The sequence below is a fragment of the Ostrinia nubilalis genome, chromosome 27 (assembly GCF_963855985.1).
Source record: "Ostrinia nubilalis chromosome 27, ilOstNubi1.1, whole genome shotgun sequence".
NCBI classification, from domain to species: Eukaryota; Metazoa; Arthropoda; class Insecta; order Lepidoptera; family Crambidae; genus Ostrinia; species Ostrinia nubilalis.
Genome location: NC_087114.1, coordinates 5,720,090 through 5,743,983, shown reverse-complemented (window position 1 = coordinate 5,743,983; position 23,894 = coordinate 5,720,090). Strand labels below are relative to the sequence as shown.

Sequence of the window (23,894 nt, the reverse complement as noted above, 5' to 3'; positions counted from 1 at the left end):
TCTAAACAAGCTACAAACAAGGCACAAACAGACAAAATATTTTATTTATTCGAGTGACCTTCGTGGAAATTGAACCCTGTATTTCGCTCGTAGTTGTCTAAGACTAGGCGCCGATCATCGATTTTTCGTTGGCCGATCGTTTAGTCGGGCAGTTGATCAGTATGGGCATGTATGGAAATACGCACATTACACCGATTTGATTTGGCCGATTCTTCATACAAATTAAAATCGGGCACAACTATCGGCCAGGTGTTATATTACACAAGGTGTTTCATTACTATGTGTGACCTAATTCGGATTTTAACTCTGACCCTCCGATTTGTCTAGTCCGAAATGCCTATTTAAATTTTAATTGACATTAATATATCTTTTGAATCAATTGTCACACTGCTTTATTTCTACTAACTTTTCATATTATGTATATTTTTAAAGTGTATTACAATAAAATGCACATGATCTATGTATAAAGTAACTACAAAAAGAAGATTTATATAGTGTTTTATTAGATTATATTATAATAAACCCGGAATTGAATCAGTTCTCTCTCAGCTTCTAGCAGTTTTTCAAACCACCAAGCTATGCGTTCATCGGCATGTCAAATTCCAAATAATCCGTCACTAATTTCCATATTGTAAGAAAATTGATTTCGATCTTATCCAACCTTATTTTGATTACATAAAAATCTGATTCACTTTTTTGACTCTCACGTTCAATTTTAACTATCACATAAATCACCTTGTTTTACACTAAGTATGCTTCAATTTTTCGAGCAAAATAATAACTGTTATAACTAATACATGTCCACAAGGCTTGGCATCACCTTAACATTAACAGTCACTATAAGGCTGGGTTGCACCATCTTACTTTAACTTTGACATACGTCAAAAATCTGTCATACTCCATACAAAAAACACCGGTTATCGTCATAGTTACCATCAAAGTTAGGTGGTGGAACTCAGCTTAAGTATTGACCGGTGTTTTTGTATGAAGTTTGACAGACTTTTGACGTTTGTTACAGTCCTTGTAACATATTGTATCCCTGACGTGCTTAGTTTGAAGAACTGTTAACTTAATAGTATTCTGTGGTACTGTGTCGATCCTTTATCGACTTTTGTAAGAAAAATATACATATTGTATACAAAGACTCTATAAATGCTGCAGCTCACCAATTGGAATAAAGTTGTTTTGACAACTTTTTGGCCACTTTGGGTGTCACGAACTAATTGACTCTGAGTGTACCTAAATCTGACGCAAAAAAGATTGCTTGCTTTCGGGTTTTCAAAATGTTTTGAAGCTGCTAAGAAAATAACTTTCGACCCATTACTTCGCAGTCTAGAGTTAGATTTGGCGGGTTATTGTGAGGAAATGACACGTAGAGCTGAATTTCTTTTGCACATAGAGTCGTCAAATGAAGCTGCCACGCGATCTCTACGAAGTTAGAGCTTTGCTGGATGTGGCACGAAAAAATGTATTTATTATAATTTTGTAAAGGATGATTCTCAGGTCTTTCAAGAGTCATGACCAATAAATAAGTTAAAAAAGTGACACAACTATACGGCTGATGACAATTTTATGGAAAAGTGTTTTTTTTTTTTGGAAAATGTGAACTTCCTTCTCTTGGGGAAAATTGTTGCATTTTGAGCAGTAGAATCAATTCTTTTTGATTGGTCATCTACCAATATGCTGCATGTATTTGGATATAGCCTAGTGTTTCTCAAATATGAGATCACGTGAAAAAATGATGTGGTGGTTGATTTTTTATTGATTGATTGACCTTTTGCTAGACTGGCGAGTACTCTGACAATGGACTGACAAAATTGTAAAACTTTTAAAATTCATAAAATATGTATTAATTTCATACTAAAATAAATTCAAAATGACTCTACTTTGGCGTGTTTTAAGTTAGTCAATCCATTTTGTTGTATTTTGTTACTGTTTTTTTAATAATAAACGTTTGCTGTATTTCACTGTCCGTCAATCAATGCCTGAAAAATTAAAAATAGTAAGCCTGTAATTAATTCAATTATAAACCAATCACTAACAATTATAGTTCCTAGCGTGTATTATTTACCGGATGTTATGTATTATTGTTATGTATATTTATGTATTCATGCGTATAGTTCGTACTCACGCGCACACCATGCAATCGGTTATATTATATGTTATGTGTCCGTAATAGTAGCAAATTAGTTTATGTAATGAAATGTAAATTAATTTATTTAAATATGAATCCCTGAATAAATTGCTAAGCGCAAAACTTGGAAACGAATGGATCGATTTGGTATCTATACCCGATAGCGATAGCAAGACAACTGGACTACAGGACGTTAAATTCTGTTTTTAACTATCATCATCATCATCAACAGCCCTTTACAGTCCACTGCTGGACTATGAGCCTCCTCCACTATAGTGGAGGGTTTTGCCATAATCCCCACGCTTGGCAGGCGGGTTGGAGATCGCAGTTTAAAAGATTGATGTTTTTCAGAGAGCGCTGCTGCCCGTTCTCTGTTTGATGTGTCGTCCCTAAGTCGCCTCTTACGACACTCGCGGGAAGAGTAAGTTTTGGTGACAAATGTATTCTACTCTGTCGTCACCACACGGCAATTTTAACTAAAGGTTAACTTACCTTTAACTGCCAAATTATAATGCTCTTAAAGTTTTTGTTATGGTGAAAGACTTGAGAAGATGGTACTTAGAACAAGGTCTAACCAACCAAACTGAGTACAGAATGTCCCCATGGGTAATCGAACCCGGTATCTCTGGACCTAAGACACTGCTCCTTCTGGGATTCGATCACAGGACCTCTAGGTCTGAAGCAGATGGTCTTATGCCCGTTTTCACTATCAATCTCTATTTTTTAAGTGACCCCTATGTAGGTATTGATGGTGAAAACGGGCATTAATATACACAGGTAGACCGCTGAGGTGGATGCAGTAGAATCCCTTTAGTAAGACGTCGTTTATAACGACCGACTGCTTTTAGCGACGTATAATGTTTGGTTGATTTGTTGAGAAAGTAAATGTAAAGTGCCCCTTAAGGGCTACTTTTTATTATTATTTTTGAAAGAAAGAAAGGAAATAAGAATAGAAGTATTTCCTTCTATTTTAACAACAAATATATGACAGATATGTACCATCCTAGACCGCATCCCACTTAACATCAGGTGCGATTGTGGTCAAATACCTGCCTTGTTATGCATAAAAAAAAAAAAAAAAAAACAAGCTCAGGCAACATAAGACAAGCACAAAAAAAAACTTGCCAAAAAATTAGGTCATCCACTCAGTAACATCTTGACAGTGTAAGTAACTGCCAAAACACTGATTTTCAGTGGGTGCCTTTTCTGCATGGTTAAACACAAAAAGAAGAAAAATAATAATTATGAAAACCACGTTCAATAAATTTTATCGTTTTGTATAATTCGTTTCGTTCATTTTTGATGTTCATAAGTGTCAAAATATTGGTCTAGACTGAATAAAATATTTTTGTTTTTATTTTCAAAAATAACGTAAAAATAACTTTTTAGTACGACATAATCGGTCCCTTGAGCGTCGTTTATAATCAAATTCTACATGTTTATAGCTGTTTTGATGATTCGCCAAAATCTCTTCCAGTAAAGTTCGCATCTTCGCGCGCCACACAATGGAACTTTTACTCAATTGTGTGATAATGCACTCAAAAACGCCGCACGCGCACGATTTCCCGACTCCCGTTGACATACGCTGGTTACTTCAGAAAAAGTTTCGTTCATACACAAGTTCATTTTAGCTTTTAACTTAATTTTTTCAAGTTATTTAAAATTTAGTTTGAGAAGCGCTAAGAAATTCTAATAACGATTTAACTTAATATTTCTGTGCTCTCCGGCTATTTTGCCATATCTATCAATGTACTAAGGCTGACTTGCACCACCTAACTCTAACCGTAACTGCAACGTTAACCGGTTTTTTTTACGTTTCTTACAGTTAAAGTAAGATGGTGCAATCCAGCCGAAGTTGCACTTTTTTAAGTGATTCTAAGGTTGGGCTGCACCGTCTTGCTTCAATTACTTATAACAAACGTCAAAAGTCTTTCAAACTCCATACAAAAACACCGGTTATGGTTATAGTTACTGTTAAAGTAAGTTGATGCAACTCATCCAAATTTTTTATTTTATTTTATTAAAAGCATACATAAGCCAAATCTTAAATTTATCATGAGAAAGGAGAGCTCTTATTCCATTCATTCATTTTTTCAAGTTTAGTTGCAAAACATAGCCTATAACTTACTCCCAGGTCTTATCCATCTATTACCTTCACATGGCAACCAAATACTTTTAATTAAAAAAAAATAGTGGCTGAGTTTCTTGCGCTGCTTCTTCTCAGCATTGGCCCATTTAATGTCCCGAAGCAGCGGTAGGGTTAATACTGGGACATGTAAAAGTGTTTTAAAAGCCTACTTGCAAAATAAAATGAATTTTTATTTAAAATATTTTAGGCGTACTTCAACAGAAAAACAAACAAACATACTTTACCGTTTGTTTAATTATCGTAGACTCAATGTCAACCTTTCTTTTCCACAGATTATAAAGAGCAAGTTGACGTCAAAAATGTATTCACTCATTTAAATATACGCGACATACATTCACGCGACGAGTAAAAACGAGAGTTTTTCCAATCGATTGCTATCTCACCTCTATTACTTCACAATTACAGTTCAAAATCGTATAGCCGATATTTTTTTAAGATCGTAAACCACAAATTAATTTCCTATATCAAAAATGCACGTTAGAACTGTCAAAAGTATTGCACACGGAACAGTTGATTATTGTAATGTGTGACGTAAGACGATGAAAGTAAAGTCGTTATTACAATGTATTGTTTAATCAGCCATTAGCATTATAACGGTTAAATGGTTCTATGAAACGCTGTTGTTTCAAAATGTATCTACTAAGGGATTTCAAACCTTAAAATTTACTTAGCTCACTCTGTCATCATCATCATCATTTCAGCTACAGGACGTCCACTGCTGAACATAGGCCTCCCCCAATGACTTCCACATCGCACTCTGTCATACTTTTGGTAAATAACATTAATGAAAACTTTACTGCCTTTAGATTATTTACTTCAAATTATTAGCTGTCAGTTCTATGAACCATTTTTGGCATTGAGCTTTTCTGGAGTCCATGAAATGGAGACCAAAAACCGTGTGACACCTACAAGGTGAACAGATGACCTTGAAGAGGTTGCAGGCTACCAACTGGCCTGGTATAGGCCAATGTTAAGTAGTAGGTGTCTTATAATTGAAATGATGCATTATCACTCCCTCCTTGGATGCTGTAAAAGGCTTTTAAGTGAAAACTATAAGAACAGAGAAAAGGTCTCCCCAACCTGCCTGGTCAGTGTGGGATTGTAGGCCAAATCCTTCATTTGTCTCTGGTAAATTATCTTTAGGATCATTCTCCGGCAGTAGAAACCAAATGGTGATTCAGACAGATCAAAATTATATTTGCAAGAGCCAAAAAGTTTAAAAATAAAGAAAGAACGTTTAAAAACAAAGTTAAATAAAAATGTTGTCATAATAGGCATTAATGTAAGCGTTCATAGTTTCTAAATATGCAAAATGCTTCATGAATAACAAATTCGATTGCGAATGTTGGATTTTTTCGCCAAATTTGTGTCATAATTATGAGTCCTATAGAACTGATTCACAGCTCTTATCACGCCTACTTATAGGGTTGACAATGCAGTGATTTATTTACTTAAACGTAAAAAAAAATTTTGCCCGTCAAGTATTATCGTAAGTATTATAAGTAATATTATCAAAAATATTTTTAAGTGGTTAACCAAAAATCTAAGTTATGACGCGTTAAAGTTCTGCGTGACGTCACAAAGTGCTACACTTTTAACCACGCCTTGACGTCACGTGTCTCTTCTTTTGAACTTTGACGTACTTAACTCTTTCAATTTTCATTAGTTTGGAAAACTGAAAAATACATGTCAAGTATTTTTTGATAACTTCTCTCTCTGTTTTGAAGAGAAATGAAGAGTATTTTAAATCTATCTTTCTAATCCCACTTAGCACCAAAAGCCTAGGCTTGAACGAATAAAACTATGAAAAGAAAGTCGCATGTCAAGGGAACTGTACAGTAACTATGATGTATATTATGTATTACTGTATACCGAATACTGTGTCATGTGTGAAGTCGCTCATAAAACTACATACGCCATCGACGAAAAAAAACGTACACGATAAAACGGAACAGTGAAACGGAGACATATGTGAACCGGCCGTAAAATAAAAAATACAGTCAAGTTTCCTATAATAACTGACTTCACCGGGAATCGAACCTGGGACTCCATAAAGTGGCAGCCCTAGCCCAAATCTCGTTAGACATTAGTGCACTTTCCACTTTCGACGGCCTTATGCAATACGCGGTGACCGCGTAACTGTGATATAATGCTGTCCTGCTCTATCTCGCCGGAGAACGTCGCTCCGTCCCGCTCTATGCGGAAGGATAATTAGCTAGCTTCTGCCTGTGGCTTTGCCCGCGCTGGTTTTGGTATAACACAGAAAATTGAAACGTTTTGTGTCCACCATTGAAATTTTTTATTAAGTGTTAAGAGATGAGATACAATATTATTAAACTTAGATGAGATACAATATTATTAAACATTATTTTGATTCCGAAAATATTTGTTTTTGGTACGACCAAATGGCCAGCTGTAACAAACCATAATTAAATCATAATTCCATATGGGTGTCCTAAAAAAAAGAAAAAAAAAATAGTCCTAGAACCTAAAACATCTAAAAGAGTACAATTATGGACCACAAAATCAATGTAGTGAATTTTTATAGATTGACCTCAATTTCATTCGTTGGCAAAAAGTAGATGTAAGGCGGTTATCATACTGCGCCGCGCTCCGCCGCGGAGCGCGGGGCGACAGATTTAATAATTGTATGCAAGTACCTCAGTTTGTATAGAAAACACGCGCGGCACTTCACACTGACAACGCGTCCCCGCGCGTGATTTTTTATATGAAATCACGCGCGCGGCGGAGCGCAGCGCAGTGTGATAACCGCCTAATAGTTTATTTATTGCAAACTAAATAAAACCGTCAAATACAGAACGTGAAACGACCGATTTAGGTGGTCTTATCGCTAGGAGCTAGGCTCTTTTAAACTGGAGACAATACAGTTGCTTAAAATAAAAAGACGGTGAAGAAATATGACCACAAAATCCATAGAGGCGAGGCGTTCAAGTTACGGTGCGGACAAGTGTGCGTTGCAGCATGGAGTTTCATTCAAAGAATACTGACTGCCTCGAATCGATACGGTTACGATCCCTTTCCGGGTTGATAAATGTGCCTGAGTGACTAAATGGGCCAGTGCTGAGAAGAAGCAGCGCAAGAAACTCAGTGACAATAGTGACATGTTGACAACAGTTCTTGCGCTGCTTCTTCGCAGCACTGGCCCATTTATTGTCCCGAAGCAGTCAAGTGGTAGGGTTAATATTGGGATGTGTAAAAGTGCTTTTTAAAAGCCTATTTGCAAAAATAAATGAGTTTTATGAGTTTTTTATGCTACGGCCTTTAAGTGCTAGACCTATAGTGAAAACGTATAAGATGACATTGGACTAGATTTCGATAAGATTTTTGCCTCCGACAAAGCGCTTGTATGAAGATGTTATTAATCCAACTGCAAATGAATGACACCACAAACAAAACCAACGAAGAATACACAACAACTGGCCCACATTTGCACCAGTGACGTCACGATGTGGGTCACCCATGTCTACCACGTGATAGTTTAATGCACATTATCGGCTTACGTAATGCTACATTAAAAAGAAACTATGCATCCTCAATACGGTGACGCAATCAAAATAAAAGGCGGAAGAGGTGGTGATATGTATGAGATATGAGATATATTCTGTCTGCTGATTTGTCTACGAACGTTACGAAATGTTTGGACCAAAACATCCGTTTGAACTATCAAGTTTTAGCCAAAATATTATAAAGCTGAAAAATTTGTTTGTTTGAACGCGCTTATCTCAGGAACTACGGTGCCGATTTGAAAAATTCTTTCAGTGTCAGATAGCCTATTTATTGAGAAAGGTTTTAGGCTATATAACATCATCCTACAGCCAATAGGGGCGAAGCAGTAAAGAAAAATTTTTCAAAAACGGGAAATATTACTCAAACTTATATGTATTTTCACGCGTACGAAGTCGCTCAGCTAGTCTAATGTAAAATTACGTCACAATCCTAAGTAACTCTCATAGTGTCTGGATCTAGGAATTCGAATACATAGCAACCACATTTCCGTGATACATTATACATTATGTCATAGCACGTAACCGTGTGACATAATAGTAAGTCCTACATGGAGGCAGACCTATATAGGACGGGTTAGTGCTAGATGGGCTCATGTAATAGGCTCATGTTTAAGTGTTACCACATCACTTGTGACCCTAATGTCCCCTATAAACTACTTTACTACCTTTTAAGCAGGGCCAGAGAGATTTGGTCATCATCATCATCATTTCAGCCATAGGACGTCCACTGCAGAACATAGGCCTCCCCCAATGCTTTCCATGTTGATCGATTGGTAGCGGCCTGCGTTCAGCGCTTCCCTGCTACCTTTACGATGTCGTCTGTCCACCTTGTGGGTTCAGTGGTTTAGGCGTGAAAGCGACACAGACAGACAGACAGAGTTACTTTCGCATTAATAATATTAGTAAGGATTGACAAATGACAGCGGCCGAGTTTAGATTGTGATAAAAATCTACGAATTTATACATTTGTTTTAAATCTGGATTTATTTAGTAGAACAAACGAACATTGCCTGTAATATCAAGTATTAAAAAAAAAAGGTAATTTTTTTAGTGCGATCTTACTCAATTCGGCAAGACCACATACAAAAATTCTAAATAGTATAGGGACTTAGATCTCAAATCTTCATAGTACCACTGTTCACTTCGGTATTTATTTAATCGGGAAAAATCAAATGATACCGCGAGTTAAATAAGCACAGCGCCATCTAGTGGTATAACTTGTAATACAATTCTCTTGGTTTAGGTTGTATGTTATTTATTTTAAGTATTTATAATAAGTATTAGTATTTAAATTATTCGTATTCATATTTCTTAGATTAGGCTTAAACAGGGAACACCATTTGGTCCCATAAAAATTTGATCTAATTTGATTCAGTAGTTTTTATTTTATGAGCATTTTTAGTTTACCTGGACGTCGTAATTTGCTCGGCGTCGTCGTAATTCGTGACAATTATGTCGTCCAGAAATCTTTACAACCTATACATACACCGATTACTTAAATATTTATGGTTTGATTTGAATAATTCTTGTTTTTTTCGATAGGAAATACCAAATGGCACAAATAGCAATGGACACATAAAAAAATAATTTAGTTTAACTTAGTAGTTTTTATTTTTTGAGTATGAATTTCGATCAGATTTTTTTCGGAGTCATTTTAAAAATTCCGTTCCCGTTTCTTGGGATTAGATATTACTAGACAAGACAATAAACAATCTATTATCTAGAAAAATTTTACTGTAGTTTACAAAACAACCTATTACAAACACTAAAAAGTAAAAAAAAAACTGCGTTTAAAAAAACTGACTTCAAAAACTAAGCCGCTTCCACAAAAGTCCACTAAAGGTATAAAAATAATTACGTTATTTATATTAGGACAAATACATGACCATGATTGATATTTTTGGAGTCGGTGCCAGTCAGCCAAAAGCCAAGCTCAAGAACCAGCTGAAAGTGAAACAAAACTTAACCTGGAATCCTCAGTTATTGAGGAACGGACTATCTTACTTTTAATTACTAATTAAATTGTGGTTAACTGGTAGAGAGTGCCACCCTACATTAAGTCCGCCACTGTATAGTTGTTGCAATTCACGAAGGCGAGTGAGCTTTACATGTGTGGTGGCTCGCTACTGTTCGTTTTTCAAACGTTTTGACAGACATTACACTATCGTTATGTGCATGTACAATGAGGGTGTTCGTGATTGAAAAATCCGCCAGATGGCAATACGTAGACGGGAGGTCCAAATGCTGCATGATTGGTGGATTTTGACATATCTGTCAATGTCATGTCAAAATCCACCAATCATGCAGCATTTGGACCTCCCGTCTACGTATTGCCATCTTGCGGATTTTTCAATCGCGTCGCGAAAACCCTCATAGTACACGTACACACACAAGTAAAGCTCACTCGCCTTCGTGAGTTGCAAAAACTATACTTCACTTTATGTAAAAAAGTTTAAACAAATAAATAATTGCCAAAACAACAAGGCGTAGACTGCAGGAAATCTAAAGCTTATATTCGAATAGGGATGTTTCCTGGGTAAAAAAGCAAGAGTTTTAATTAGTCCGTCAGTTAGCTTATCAAAAAATACTCGACACCTATTTTTCACTTTTTAAAACTAATGAAAATGTAAAGAGATAAAGCGTGCCAAAGTTCTAAAGAAAAGGCCCGTTACGTCAGTGAGTGCGTAAAAAAGCTGCACTTTGTAACGTCGCGAGGAACTTCAACGCACTATAACTTTGTAATTATTTGTTTGATTGACAATTAAAAATATACGTGTCCACTGTCCAATATTTTTTTTAAAATTAAAATTGACGGACTAAAAATTTTTTTTTAGGAAACTAGCCTATTGAAATACTTTTTATAAGCTGTCATAACGCGTTTCCTTTGTACATTTGAAAAGGAATACGTCCATTGTTATTACGAGTATAACTGATTGATTGAAATTTGCTATTTATTGATTTCAAAGTGATTATTTTTCAGTTAATTGAAACGAAATCGGGTTTTCATGGCTAAATAATCGAGTTCTTTTAAATACTTAAAGAAACAGTGCTTAGAAATATGTATGTACTGTTTAATGATAGGTATTACTTTTTAAAAGAGAAAAATGTAAAAGAGTTTTTAAAAAGCCTACTTGCGAAATACAAATAAATGAGTTAGAACTTTTAAAATACAACATGGGTCATGTCAACGTGTCAATTGTCGATGGCTCCTACGTATAAGGGCGAAACTGCCGCTTACGTCTTTTTCCAATTATTTAAGCAATGATTTCACTTTGCTCTAATCTATAACATCAGTAAGAAAAAAAAATTTTTTTTCCATTAGATACAAAATAAAATTTTAGGCAAATAGGCGTATGTGCAAAACTACGCCACGTATAAAGCCCAATCATACGATTCGTCAATCTATACGAGTAGTTGCTTACATAAACATATATTTTTTATAATCCAAATCTTAAATAAAGCGTTAAGAGTCGCATCTCAAACTAATTTGAAAATTATAAATAACTTGAAAAAATCGAACTGCCTAAGGCATCGTGGGTTCAATTCCCGCCTTAGGCAATTCGATTTTTTCAAGTTATTTATATTTTTTTAAAATATGACACATTATGTTAAAAGACCTAACTAAATCTCGAGCACAGTATATGGGCGTATTTGCGTTAAAACGTAAAACGGTACATTAAACGACTTTTTCTAACTGATTTATTATTGATATAGCACATGATAACAATTAAAATAATTACATGCATAAATAAAGAGAGTAATCGCTCAAAATATTATATTTACGTTGTCATTTAAGTCTCTTTACGTTGAACAATATACATGAAATTATAGAAATATGCCGACGTAAAAGGGCAATGCGTAAAATCTCAAAATATATAAGAAAAATATAAAAATTGATAACAGCAGTAGCAAAAGCATTACATGTTAAGGCTAAATGTAAAATTTCATTAAATTCGTTTTAGTAGGTCAGAAGATATGACCCAAAAATATGGTTCTGGCCACTAAAATGGCTCTCCTGTAAAATTTACTTTTTTCACTTACGCCAGTATACGTAGGAGCCATCGTTGTATGACTTAGGCTACGTCATAGTTACGTTAAAGTAACAACCGGTGTTTTTTGTATGAAGTTTGACAGATTTTTGACGTTTGTCAAATTTAAAGTAAAATGGTGCAACCCAGCCGTACGTAAGTACTCACGGCTTGACGTTTTGGCTGTGTTAAATTTGATATCTATTTATAACTCAAAGGTGACTGACTGACTGATTGACACAGTGATCTATCAACGCACAGCCCAAACCACTGGATGGATCGGGCTGAAATTGGGAATGCAGGTAGATGTTCCTAAGAAAGAATCCATCCACTAAGAAAGGATTTTACGAAACTCCACCCCTAAGGGGGTAAAACGGCTTCCACGCGTACTAAGTCACGGGCGGCCGCTAGTTTTGTAATAAAATAATCCGTACTCTAAAAAAAACGACTTACCTACTCATTAAAAGTGCTTAGAAAATTCAAAGCTAAGTATTTTCGAAATATCTTTTTATTTCTTATGTTTAATTACCCATATTTTTTCCCGATTACAAGTTACACCATTTTTCCTTTCACAATATTGTCTCTCGACAATTAAAAATTTTCTAACACATCTTGTTTACTCTCGATTGACCTAATTTTCTACAACAATGGCACTTTCATAGTTTTACAAGAGCCAATTAAACCCTAAAGTGGTTATATCATTTACGCGTTAACTATTGTTCGTAAAATAATTGTTGTAGATGAAAATATATCAAAAGATCAGTCTGATTAAATACTTGGTGATCTGAGATATTACAACAGTAAAAGACATTAAAGTAGGCACAGATCACATAGTGAGAAAAAGGCTACCAAGCTTTGATACCAAACCAGGCACTGTCATTAATTCACAAACGATACTTGCGTAAGTGAAGCAGCAAATCGAACGCCAGCGTTGAATAGAGCTCTGTGATTGGTTCGTGTGTCACCCTGTGCGTCCATGCGCACTGTGAGACCTCTTAGTCATGTTTGTGAATACGGGCTTAAGTCTGTGATTGTTGATGATGTTGAGAATCAAATTGAGAATTTCATCTTTGAACAGCATGGAGTTTTATTATACTACTTTTTTTAAACAAATTAGTTAAAGTACCATTGGCCCCCCGGTAAGCTAAATACTTATGTTTGTGTTCCAAGTGGGATCATCATAAAGATACATGGTGGGGATCGAACCCGTGTACCTCGGATCTCGATTCGGCCAGTCCGATACTGACATCGTTGGGCTATTGTCACTTCATCATCATCATCATCATTTCAGCCACAGGACGTCCACTGCTGAACATAGGCCTCCCCCAATGATTTCCACAATGGCCGGTTGGTGGCGGCCTGCATCCAGCGCCTTCCACCTTTATGAGGTCGTCGGTCAACTTTGTGGGTGGACGTCCTACGCTCGTCGCGACGTCCGAGGTCTCCACTCCAGAACCTTGCCGCCCCATCGGCCGTCAATTCTGCGTACTATGTGCCCTGTCCATTGCCACTTCAGCTTGCTAATCCGTTGGGGTATGTCAGTGACTTCAGTTCGTTTACGGATCTCCTCATTTCTGATTCGATCTCGTAATTCGCGGTCGCTTATTTTATTATGTCAGAAAAGTTACCATCCGTGTCCCAATTGGGACTCAAACCATCCATTTAGCAAACCTACTATAAATATTTATTTTATAGCCCCCATAACTTTTATTATGATTAAATTGCGTTGAATTTAAGCCCATCTTCACACGGGTTAACACTTTCAAACAAACAAAGGCAGTCTCACGCCATATCAGCGTTTTTGTGGATGGATCAGTGAAACTAACGTTTTCTCCAGTCGCCGCTTCTTCACACGGTGGAGACGTAGAAATTATTGTATTATTGTTGTTTTTTGAACAATTTGTGCGTTGGAGTATCAAGGTCTAAAACTTTATACGTTTACCATTGTTTTGTTTTTGATATTTTCGTAAGACCAAAAGAAAATTATAATTATTTGTGCATTTTGTTATTAATTATTTTCAGAGACCTATCGCGTGGGTAGCACATACAAAAGTAGATTCTTTAGTGTGTATTTTTCTTATAATTCTTTCCTTTAATATAATAATTATCCTGTTTTCGCCTCCGAGATTTATTTTACCGTGTAGTACCCCTGTACGACAAGCCAATCCGCACACAATATTCAGCGTAGTAGTAGTAAAAAACAAAAGAGCGGGCAACCCCACCCCTACCACGCTGTGGGCTCGGTGTCCGAGCGGTCTCATTCCTTTGTGCGCACGCGCAACGACCGCACGCAGTATAAGAAAAATGCTTAAGTGACGTCACCAGGACGTTTTTACCGACAAAAAACGTAATTATTTTAAGTTGTGCAGTGTAGTGACGAGAATTAGACCCAACACAAGGTTGGTTGTAACAACTATTTTGTGCAAGTGCTCGTACATTTTTATTATAAGCGTTGTGACACGACGCGTAACTTTGACCCATTATTAGCTCCAAGTTAACGCGCGATGTTAACCAGTAGCCATTTTTTGCTCCGAGGTAATGCGAGATGTTACCCAGTAGCCATTCTTTTGCTCCGAGGTAATGCGAGATGTTACCCAGTAGCCATTTTTTTCTCCGAGGTAATGCGAGATGTTACCCAGTAACCATTTTCTGCTCTAGCGAGTTAATACGAGATATTAACCAGCAACCACTTTATATTCGGTTATTTTTTAACCAGTAGCCGTTTTTTGCTCTAGCGAGTAAAAACGAGATATTAAGTACCGAGATAGCCAGGTATTGTAATATTATTCACTTTTACGAGTTAAGTATCTTCTTTTCGGCCATTTTTAAAAGCCGTAAAAACAGAACATAATGGGCTCATACAGAAAAATGTTGCGTTTGTACGAAACTACCCACATTAAGAGCTTGCCTTCTTGGCCTTACACCTTATGAACCATCAACCGTCTTGGAGCATGATGACCCGGCGCCGCGGACGCACTCGCCCCAGTCGAGCCTCCGCCTGCTTTTATAACGACCGATGACCCTGTGGCCATACACATTGTTCAATGCTACAAAGGGTAACTGAATAATTTTGTTGTTTCGTATTTTTATACATTACACCAATCGATATTGGTCTAAATACAAAGGCTAGTAAGAAAGAAATAAGTATCAGATCAAAATTCAAAGTGCATTTATGTAGATTCATTACTTGCTATTATAAGGTCAGAATAAAAGATCCTAAATAAACCTTAGGCCGGTTTGTTGACCGAACCGAGTCGAAGTGGAAATAAATGCCTACTTTATATATGAAGTATGACAATAATATGTCGTTTTTTTTCTATGCAACGACTCATATTAACTGACATTGTGATTGTGAATACTTATCAGTCTCACATTTTTTTGTTGGAAACTTACAAAGATCTTTCTACATTTCCGGTCGGTCGACCAATTACATCGACGGTCGACAACTATAACTCATTATAATCCTCTAAAACGGGAAAAGAGGTATTTATTTGATATGACAACTAATCCAGGCTGCTGCACTGAATATATAATTTAAGCTTTAGCCGTTCGCATAACTGTGTGAATCGAGGCTTTATACAGAGGCCGTACCGACAAGCTACGCCCTGCTGTATGGTATGATGGGCTAAGACCTATCACCCGCCCGCGGCGCAACCACGCCGCCTTCCACAAGCGCAGGCGCCGTTATTTACGCCGCAGCGCCGCGCCGCCGCCGCCGCATGCCCAGCGCTGCCAGCGCAACGCGGGAAGCGCCATTAAAGACCGACTAGAACACCAAGGTAACCCGCGTCCCTAGACGACGCGCCATCTATGTACAGGTATGTGCTGGCCGCTTAAAATATTGTTATTTTAAATGCAATGTACCTAATATCCGGTTACAGAATTTATTGTACCGAGATACCTATTCGATTCCCGATTCGAACCCAGATGAATTTTTTCATAATCATCATAACCATGCGAGTAAACATAATTAATTATACATAACAAATAATTATACACGTCGGCGCAGAGACGTTGATATTAAGAATATTCTTAATCGCATCCGTCGACACGAGTACATCCTGAGATTACCCACTTGTTAAAAAAAAAAAAAATTAAAAAAAAAAAGTTCCTAGTATCCTAGAAGAAAGTTTATGTGGTTTAAGCACTTCAAAAGGGATGATATTTTAACCGCAATTAAACTTTTAACAAAAGATTCATTTATGGTTTAAAGAAACTTATTAATGGGTATACCCATGTTACATATACATATGTTTATTACATAAACACGATAGCCACTGAAAAGCAAATAGAATTATGGTCTTATTTTAACGGATGTTTGTTTTGTATCTGAACAAACAGGCAACATTTTTGTTTGTCTCTTTACGGCCTTTCTTTAGCCCTGATATTTTTACAAAGTTTATTTTTTTATTCATGACGTCTCACCAGCTTGTATCTATAAATAATAGATAAAATCTAAGAGCTTCCTTAAACTGTATCGGTATCGGTACATAAGATGACGTCATTTTTTTCTTGTATTGGAAAACATTATTATGTAGGTTTGTACCTACTAATCAACGTATGATTAATGCTAATAATACTATTGATAGTCTTACAAAGTAAGGCTTCATCATCATTATTATTATTTATTTACTAAAAAAAAAAAAAAAAAAGGTCAGTTTTAACTCCATGTACTGTTTTACAATTGGTTCGTATAAATTATTTATGTATAACGTTAGAATTCTCATAAGAAAAGATGCGACATCGTGAAATACATTGAATCATTTCTTATCTTGCTAAATCTTTTAGACAAGCAAAGTATCTTATTATGCGTTAAAGCGATAATAACTATGCCTTTATAAATATAACACAATAATAATTACATTGTAATCAATGTAATAGAAAATTATTGACGCATCAAAAAAGAAATCGGGCCGCTTGTAATAACAACCGGACTAGTGGACTTTGGTCAGTCAAAGAACGAATCAACCACATAAAATAAACTATGTATTATGTAGGTACCTACCAGTACTACCACTACTTGTAACCTTTAGTTTAGATTAAGGAATTTTTTTAATAATACCAAAAAATAATGCGTTGTTATTTTACGAATCGATAACGCTGCCACAAACTCATAATAATGAATGAGTCTTTCTTCCCTTTCTATGAAGTATAAATTGAGAATTAGTATTTTGTTATTTTTTCTTAGCATGATTATAAAAATTCAATCATCACAGTCATAATACTGAAGCTGACTGAATCAAGGTGTCTGAATAAAGACACGGAGTAGGAGCTTGGTTTAATATTGTCTCAGAAAATGTTAGACGCTTTGGTTTCAGTACATGACATAAACCTATTTTTTGTTTCTTGAACTTTGTTTGATATTTAGTCATAATTCATATTTTATCGTCTGGCGTAGAGATTTCTACACGATTAATATGAATTAATTCCAATTAATTCGCCTTAGAATGGCGACCATTTTTTTAGACGTTAATACGTTTTTTCACTAAAAAAAAAAAATAAAAAATAAAAAAAAATATAGAATGCTGGGGCAACAGGTACATCAGTAGTACCATATTGCCCATTTAAGCTTTAGTCCAGTCAATAAAGCATTATAGATGGAAAACTGTAGAACACAATTTCTGACTTCAGGACTTTATTTAAACTAGTTAGGAGGTGAACATAGCAAAAGTCCCCGCCCTTAGCCCTTAAGCCGGTGGGGAGAGGGGGGTTTAAAGGTGCCACTTTTCGGTTTTTCGCCTAATCCTCGGAAACTATGCGTCCTAGTGACATGACTACTATGAACCAAAAAAAGCATATTCAATTTGCTACAGGTGAGATCGACAAGTTTTTCTATAAATTGTATAGTTTTCGCGGCATCTGCTCTAGAAGGTCTGTAATATTGGAAATTTTATTATTGTCTTACATGTTCCCATCAGGAGAAAATCGACTAAATCAACATTGAGCAATCATTCTAGACATGCGGAAGCATGTTAAGCCTAGTTCCAGGGAGGGGACTACACCGTGCGTATATTTAGACGAACCACTTTGAGCCACATTTGACTCCTCATCACTCAAAAACTACTGTGCATTAACACTTCAAATTTGGCTCATGTGTTGAGACTTGCAAGATATACATCAGTTTCAAATTTCATAATTATGCCTCAAACGGTTCTTTAGATATTGACGTCCAAAAATCTACATGTCTGACCTATAGACCAAATTCTAACCACTTCCAGATGACCTCGAAGGTTCAAATTTGGCATCCAGAAAGGTAGTTATGTAAATACAAAGGAACAAATAAAGAACCAGTAAATTTCAACATTTTACATGTGATAGATAGATTTTAGTGCTCTAAATATCGATTTTTGAACGTCAATACCTAAATAACCGTTTGAGGTATATTTATGAAATTTGAAGCTGATGTATATCTTGCAAGTCTCAATACATGAGCCAAATTTGAAGTGTTAATGCACAGTAGTTTTTGAATGATGAGGAGTCAAAAGTGGCTCTAATTGGTTCGTCTAAATATACGCACGGTGCAGTCCCCTCTCTGGAACTAGGCTTAACATGCTCCCGCATGTCTATAGTGTTTGCTCAATGTTGATTTAGTCGATTTTCTCCTGAAAGGAATATGTAAGACAACAATAAAATTTCCAATTTTACAGACCTTCTAGAGCAGATGCCGCAAAAACTATACAAGATATAGAAAAACTTGACGGTCTCACCTGTAGCAAATTGAATAAGCTTTTTTTTGTTCATAGTAGTCATGTCACTAGGACGCATAGTTTCCAAGGATTAAGCGAAAAACCGAAAAGTGGTACCTTTAAACCCCCCTCTCCCCGCCGGCTCAAGGGCTAAGGGCGGGGACTTTTGCTATGTTCACCACCTAACTAGGCTAAATAAAGTCCCGAGGTCAGAAATTGTGTTCCACGGATTTCTCTCTACACCGTCGTTAAGGCATTCATTGACTGGACTACTTACCTTTCCTTGGCAGTGAGTTTTGTATTTGGCAGTCGTGGATCAAACAAAACGTACCAGACTCCGCTATACACTCCGCAAATAATAAATAAATATCCTTCCTTCGACATTTTACACTACGCTCCTTAGTCCCAAACTGAGCAAAGCTATGGGTCCTAGACAACGGATATAAACATACTTAAATACCGTTTTTATATACATAAGTACATATTATACATAGTAACACCTAGACCCATCACAGAAATTAAAATGTATCAATTCAATTTCTGCCCGGCCGGGGATCGAACCCGGGACCTCTCGACATAGTAGTCCGTTTCGAAACCACTACACCAAATGACTGACAAATAAATATTTTTACAATGCTCAATTACATCATTGTACCTACCTTACTCTGTTTTCTTAGCATATTCTAAAGTCGGGTGTATCCTATAATATAATAACATTAAATAACCACCGCTTAGCAATATCGTTAGTGAAATCATATAATTTATTGAAATATATAATTATTTAAATAAATATTATAATTATAGGTCAGGTTTCAAGAATCAAAAGATTGCTATTAAAAGGTGCTATTAAATAGAAACCAAACTTTTTCCTCGCAACAGTGTTACTTGGAATCCAAATTAATACTGTTTTGGAATACTGGTCAAACTGTATCCAAATAAATTAATAAGTTTTAATGAACCACATTATTTATTTATTTAATTAAAATGCAAGTGAGCTTATATTTAACAACAATCAGCTGTTAGCCTTGCAGTCACTGTGATCGATTCGGTGTTAACCACTACCGTCGTCAAGCTCAGTTCTGAGATGAAACTGGATAAATATAGGAAAGGAGTGTCGACACGAGGGTGTTCGGCCCACACAGCACGCGACACGCGGCAGTATTGCCTGCGGTTTGCGCCGCTGTCAACGTTGACACAATTAGCCAGTGTGCTGGATAGACAGGATGCTCTGTCAACTGTCTTGGCAACTTTTTACAATCAGTAGTCGTACTTAACAGTTAATAGAAGTACAAATAAATGTATATAATAATACTCTATAATGAACAAAATCTTGTTGAGACCGTAATACTTGTTATTGTTATGAATAAGTGATGCAATACGATTATAATACAAAAATATTGCTTTATTATGTATTTAGTACATTGACATTTACTCTCTTAACCATTTAACATGGACATTGATCCATGCTCTAAACATCTACACGGTAAAATAAATCTCGGAGGCGAAAACAGGATAATTATATGATCAAACGAACTTACCAAGTGAAGTTCGATCTGAATTATCCTGTTTTCGCCGAAGAGATTTAAGGTCCCTCCCAACCCGAAGATTTCTATATCTTCTTCCCTAGAGGTAAACGTCAATGTCATCTCTTCTCTAAATATAATGAGACCGCTCGGACACCGAGCCCACAGCGTGGTAGGGGTGGGGTTGCCCGCTCTTTTGTTTTTTACTACTACTACGCTGAATATTGTGTGCGGATTGGCTTGTCGTACAGGGGTACTACACGGTAAAATAAATCTCTTCGGCGAAAACAGGATAATTCAGATCGAACTTCACTTGGTAAGTTCGTTTGATCATATAATAATAAATAATAATAAATAAATCTTTGGACAATTTCACACAGCGCCAGCTAGCCCCAAAGTAAGCAACTTAATGCTTGTGTTATGGGTGCTAGCTTGACGGATACACTACTTAGGTATATACTTTTTTTTTAAATACATACATATTATACATAGTAACACCCAGACCCGTCACAGAAATTAAAATTCATCATTTCAATTTCTGCCCGGCCGGGAATCGAACCCGGGACCTCTCGGCATAGTAGTCCGTTCTGAACCACTACACCAAACGGCCGACTATAAATTTTATTGAATCAATATTCACATTAACATTCTCTTAGTAGGAACATTTGATATGATCATTGTTACACGTGGTTTTGCAATGTTGCCAAGAACGAGAAATATGGTCATGGATCTGCACCGACCGTAGCGCGAAATTGCTATTGCGCATTATGACTGCATGGAGGTATACATCTTGTCTTTAACAACGCTTGTCCATAACTGTTACCTACACCTTTGTTAAACAGACGTGAATTACGTGAAAAATTCACAAAAATCATGTATTCTTTCACTAACCCGACCACTGCTTCAGGACAATAAATGTACTGTGACCAAATAGGTATTTACTGATTGGTATTACTTAATATAAAACGTAAACCCCTAGGTGAATCGAAGACATCATAAAGGTAGCAGGAAGGCGCTGAACGCAGGCCGCTACCAACCGGTCAAAATGGAAATCGTTGGGGAGGCCTATGTTCAGCAGTGGATGTCCTATGGTTGAAATGATGATGATGATTATAAAACATAAAAGCCCTCCACCTGTCTGTCTATTCGCAATAAATACAAAAACTACAGTACGGATTTTCATGCGGCTTTCATCATAAATAGAGTGTTTTTGTTGAAGCTTTTTATAAATCACTAGCGGCCGCCCGCGACTTCGTACGCGTGGATCCCGTTTTACCCCCTTCCCGCTTTTCTGTTGAAATTTTTCCTGAATTTTCTTTGCTATAAACCTCACGGAGCCCGAGACCTTTCCAACGAATGCAAAACCGTGGAAATTTCGTGCGTTCTGAAGTTATAGCGTCAGGGAGGAAAACCGGACTTATTTTTATATAGTAGATTATTTTGTCAAGAAGAAAAACATAAAAGTTTTGATTCCGCTTTTTCATAATGGGACGCACGCGATAATTTTTCTTTGTGGTAGATAGATATCATGAATTGACACATATTTTGTAACTTGATGGTCTCCACAATTCCTATTAGAACTCACAGTAGAGTAATCGAATCAAAACGTGACAAATCACTTTTTACCTAATAGAAAGTGACAGAAAAACGAAAGCCACTGAACTCAAGATGGACGACCTTCAACCTTCAGCCATTGTTGTCAGTCCGATTGTCATTTGACTTTTTGTCGATGGTTTGTGAGATAGATGAATTCTCTATGGCTCGTCAATGAAGACTAGTTGACTAGTTCTTACGGTCGTTTGTAGTCATGATGTAATATTGATCATTATAGTTAGTTTATATTATTGAGTGCAAGTGTGGTTTTATTCCCCAGTCAACGAAGCACATGATGTTGTGCCTTGCGTGCCCAAACAACTGCACGCAGGAAGATTTAATGAAGGCTACTGACAACGCCATTCTTGTGGCGGAGTTTTGGACTGACGCTGTGTAGGTTTGTTGTCGACAAGACAAGAAGATCATTATACTTTGAGGGCAAGAAATACCTAATTGCTTATCATTTCAGTCAATGGTCTACTGCCGGACGCTACAAATCATAATCTGACTGTGACAGTCCAGATGGACTCTCATAAGTTATCTTAGGGCCCTATCCCAATCCAATTTTGCGGGACTATCGTGTGAGCACAGAAGTGTGCGATTGAAATTTGAACGGATTGGTTTTTTGGAAACGGGATAAGATAGCTGCCAAAAACAGTTCCTGCAAAAAACGGGATGTTTGCGTGGGCAAGAGCCAATTCTTAAACAGATAGTTAAAGTAAAACTAACATTAAGACAGAAAGAGAGAAAGAAAAACATTAACGAGTTATTTGGTTTATTTACGACGTATTTATAAAACAATAACATTACCATTGTCAGTTAAAGTATTTTTAACATAGCTAAACTATGTTATGGACCATAATAAAAATAATATTTGGATATTTAAAACCAATTGAAATTAAGCTCCCGCCGCGCCGGGCTGCATTCGAAATATTTCCATATTGAGTAATGTTCAATTGATTATGTTAATGTTTTCGTTATTGGTCAACACTTAACCGTTGTTAGTGTTGTTATGAATATTAAAAAGACCGGTAAATTTATTAAAAACCGGTTTTATCTGTATTTTCCTTTACTTTCATGTCCTAAGACTATTCATCTTCGGTTTTTACCATGTCATGTGCTTACTTTTGAAAAATTAAGATTTTTCCATGTAATTCAATCCTTCTTGTTCTCTTCTCAGCACTTGCCATGTTTGTCTCGAAGCGCTGGTAGGGCCCAAAAGATAAGGAGACATGTAAAGTGCCCCATAAGGGCTACCTTTTCTTTTTTTATTATTTACTATATTTTGACGTTCATTAGTGCCACTTGTGGTCTAAATTGAATAAATATTTTTGATTTTGATTTTTTTCTGGCTAGGGTGGAAAGAGTAGGCCAAATCCTCCATTTGCCTCTGGTAAATTAGAGAGGGTCGTGCTCCTGCAGTGGAGACTAAATGACCTGATGATATCATGATGAATAGGTATTTTAAGCCATAATGATGCGGGCGCATCGCGCTATGCATTTTGTTAATAACATCATGGTATTTTTCAAATATTTAGCACAATATTTTTATGCGGGTTGCAGACTTAATTAGCTAAGTTAGGTTACCTTAGCTCGCATACTTGATGCATTTTTCCATTTTATTTGTCTCAGTTGTCTCATCATCATCATTTCAGCCACAGGACGTCCACTGCTGAACATAGGCCTCCACCAATGATAATGCACATCGCCCGGTTGGTAGCGGCCTGCATCCAGCGCCTTCCTGCTACCTCCATGGTCGTCGGTTCACCTTGTGGGCCTACTACTATACCAAACACATGGGAAAATGCGTCAGATATTCGAGTGAAGCTAAACTAGCTTAGTTTTTGGTCAGCTTGAGTTAATGTCCTATGTCCCCTAGATGGGGCAGAGGGCGTCCACAACAGTCCTCCATCGCGTTCGGTCTTGAGCTTTGCGTTTGATCTCGCTCCAAGTCTTACCGATCTTCTTCGCCTCTTAGTTATCAACCTGTAAAAGGCTGTTCGTGTAAATATTTAGTTAAAGAATTTATAGATTTGATACTCATGTATGCAATTTGTAAATTTATCAATAAAGTCGTAAATACGTTAATAGAAGACACTTGTCAAGTTATCACTGAATAATGGATGAATAACTCAATTATTGTTTTAAACTTACAAAAATAGTTCGTTCGAACGAAATATTTTAGTAAGTTAGATCTAAAAAATCTATAATTGTGTTCAAAATTTCTTAATTTTTATTTTCTTTAATTTTGCCT

General features: G+C 36.5%; 2 protein-coding genes across 3 annotated transcripts in view; both read left to right on the top strand.

Annotated features, from left to right (window-relative positions):
- LOC135085015 (uncharacterized) overlaps positions 1–23,894 on the top strand; it is a 165,193-nt gene that overhangs the window by 76,421 nt on the left and 64,878 nt on the right. The gene's annotated exons all lie outside the window — the stretch shown is intronic.
- Positions 1–23,894, top strand: part of LOC135084999 (uncharacterized) — a 76,521-nt gene that overhangs the window by 4,100 nt on the left and 48,527 nt on the right. The window lies entirely within an intron of this gene.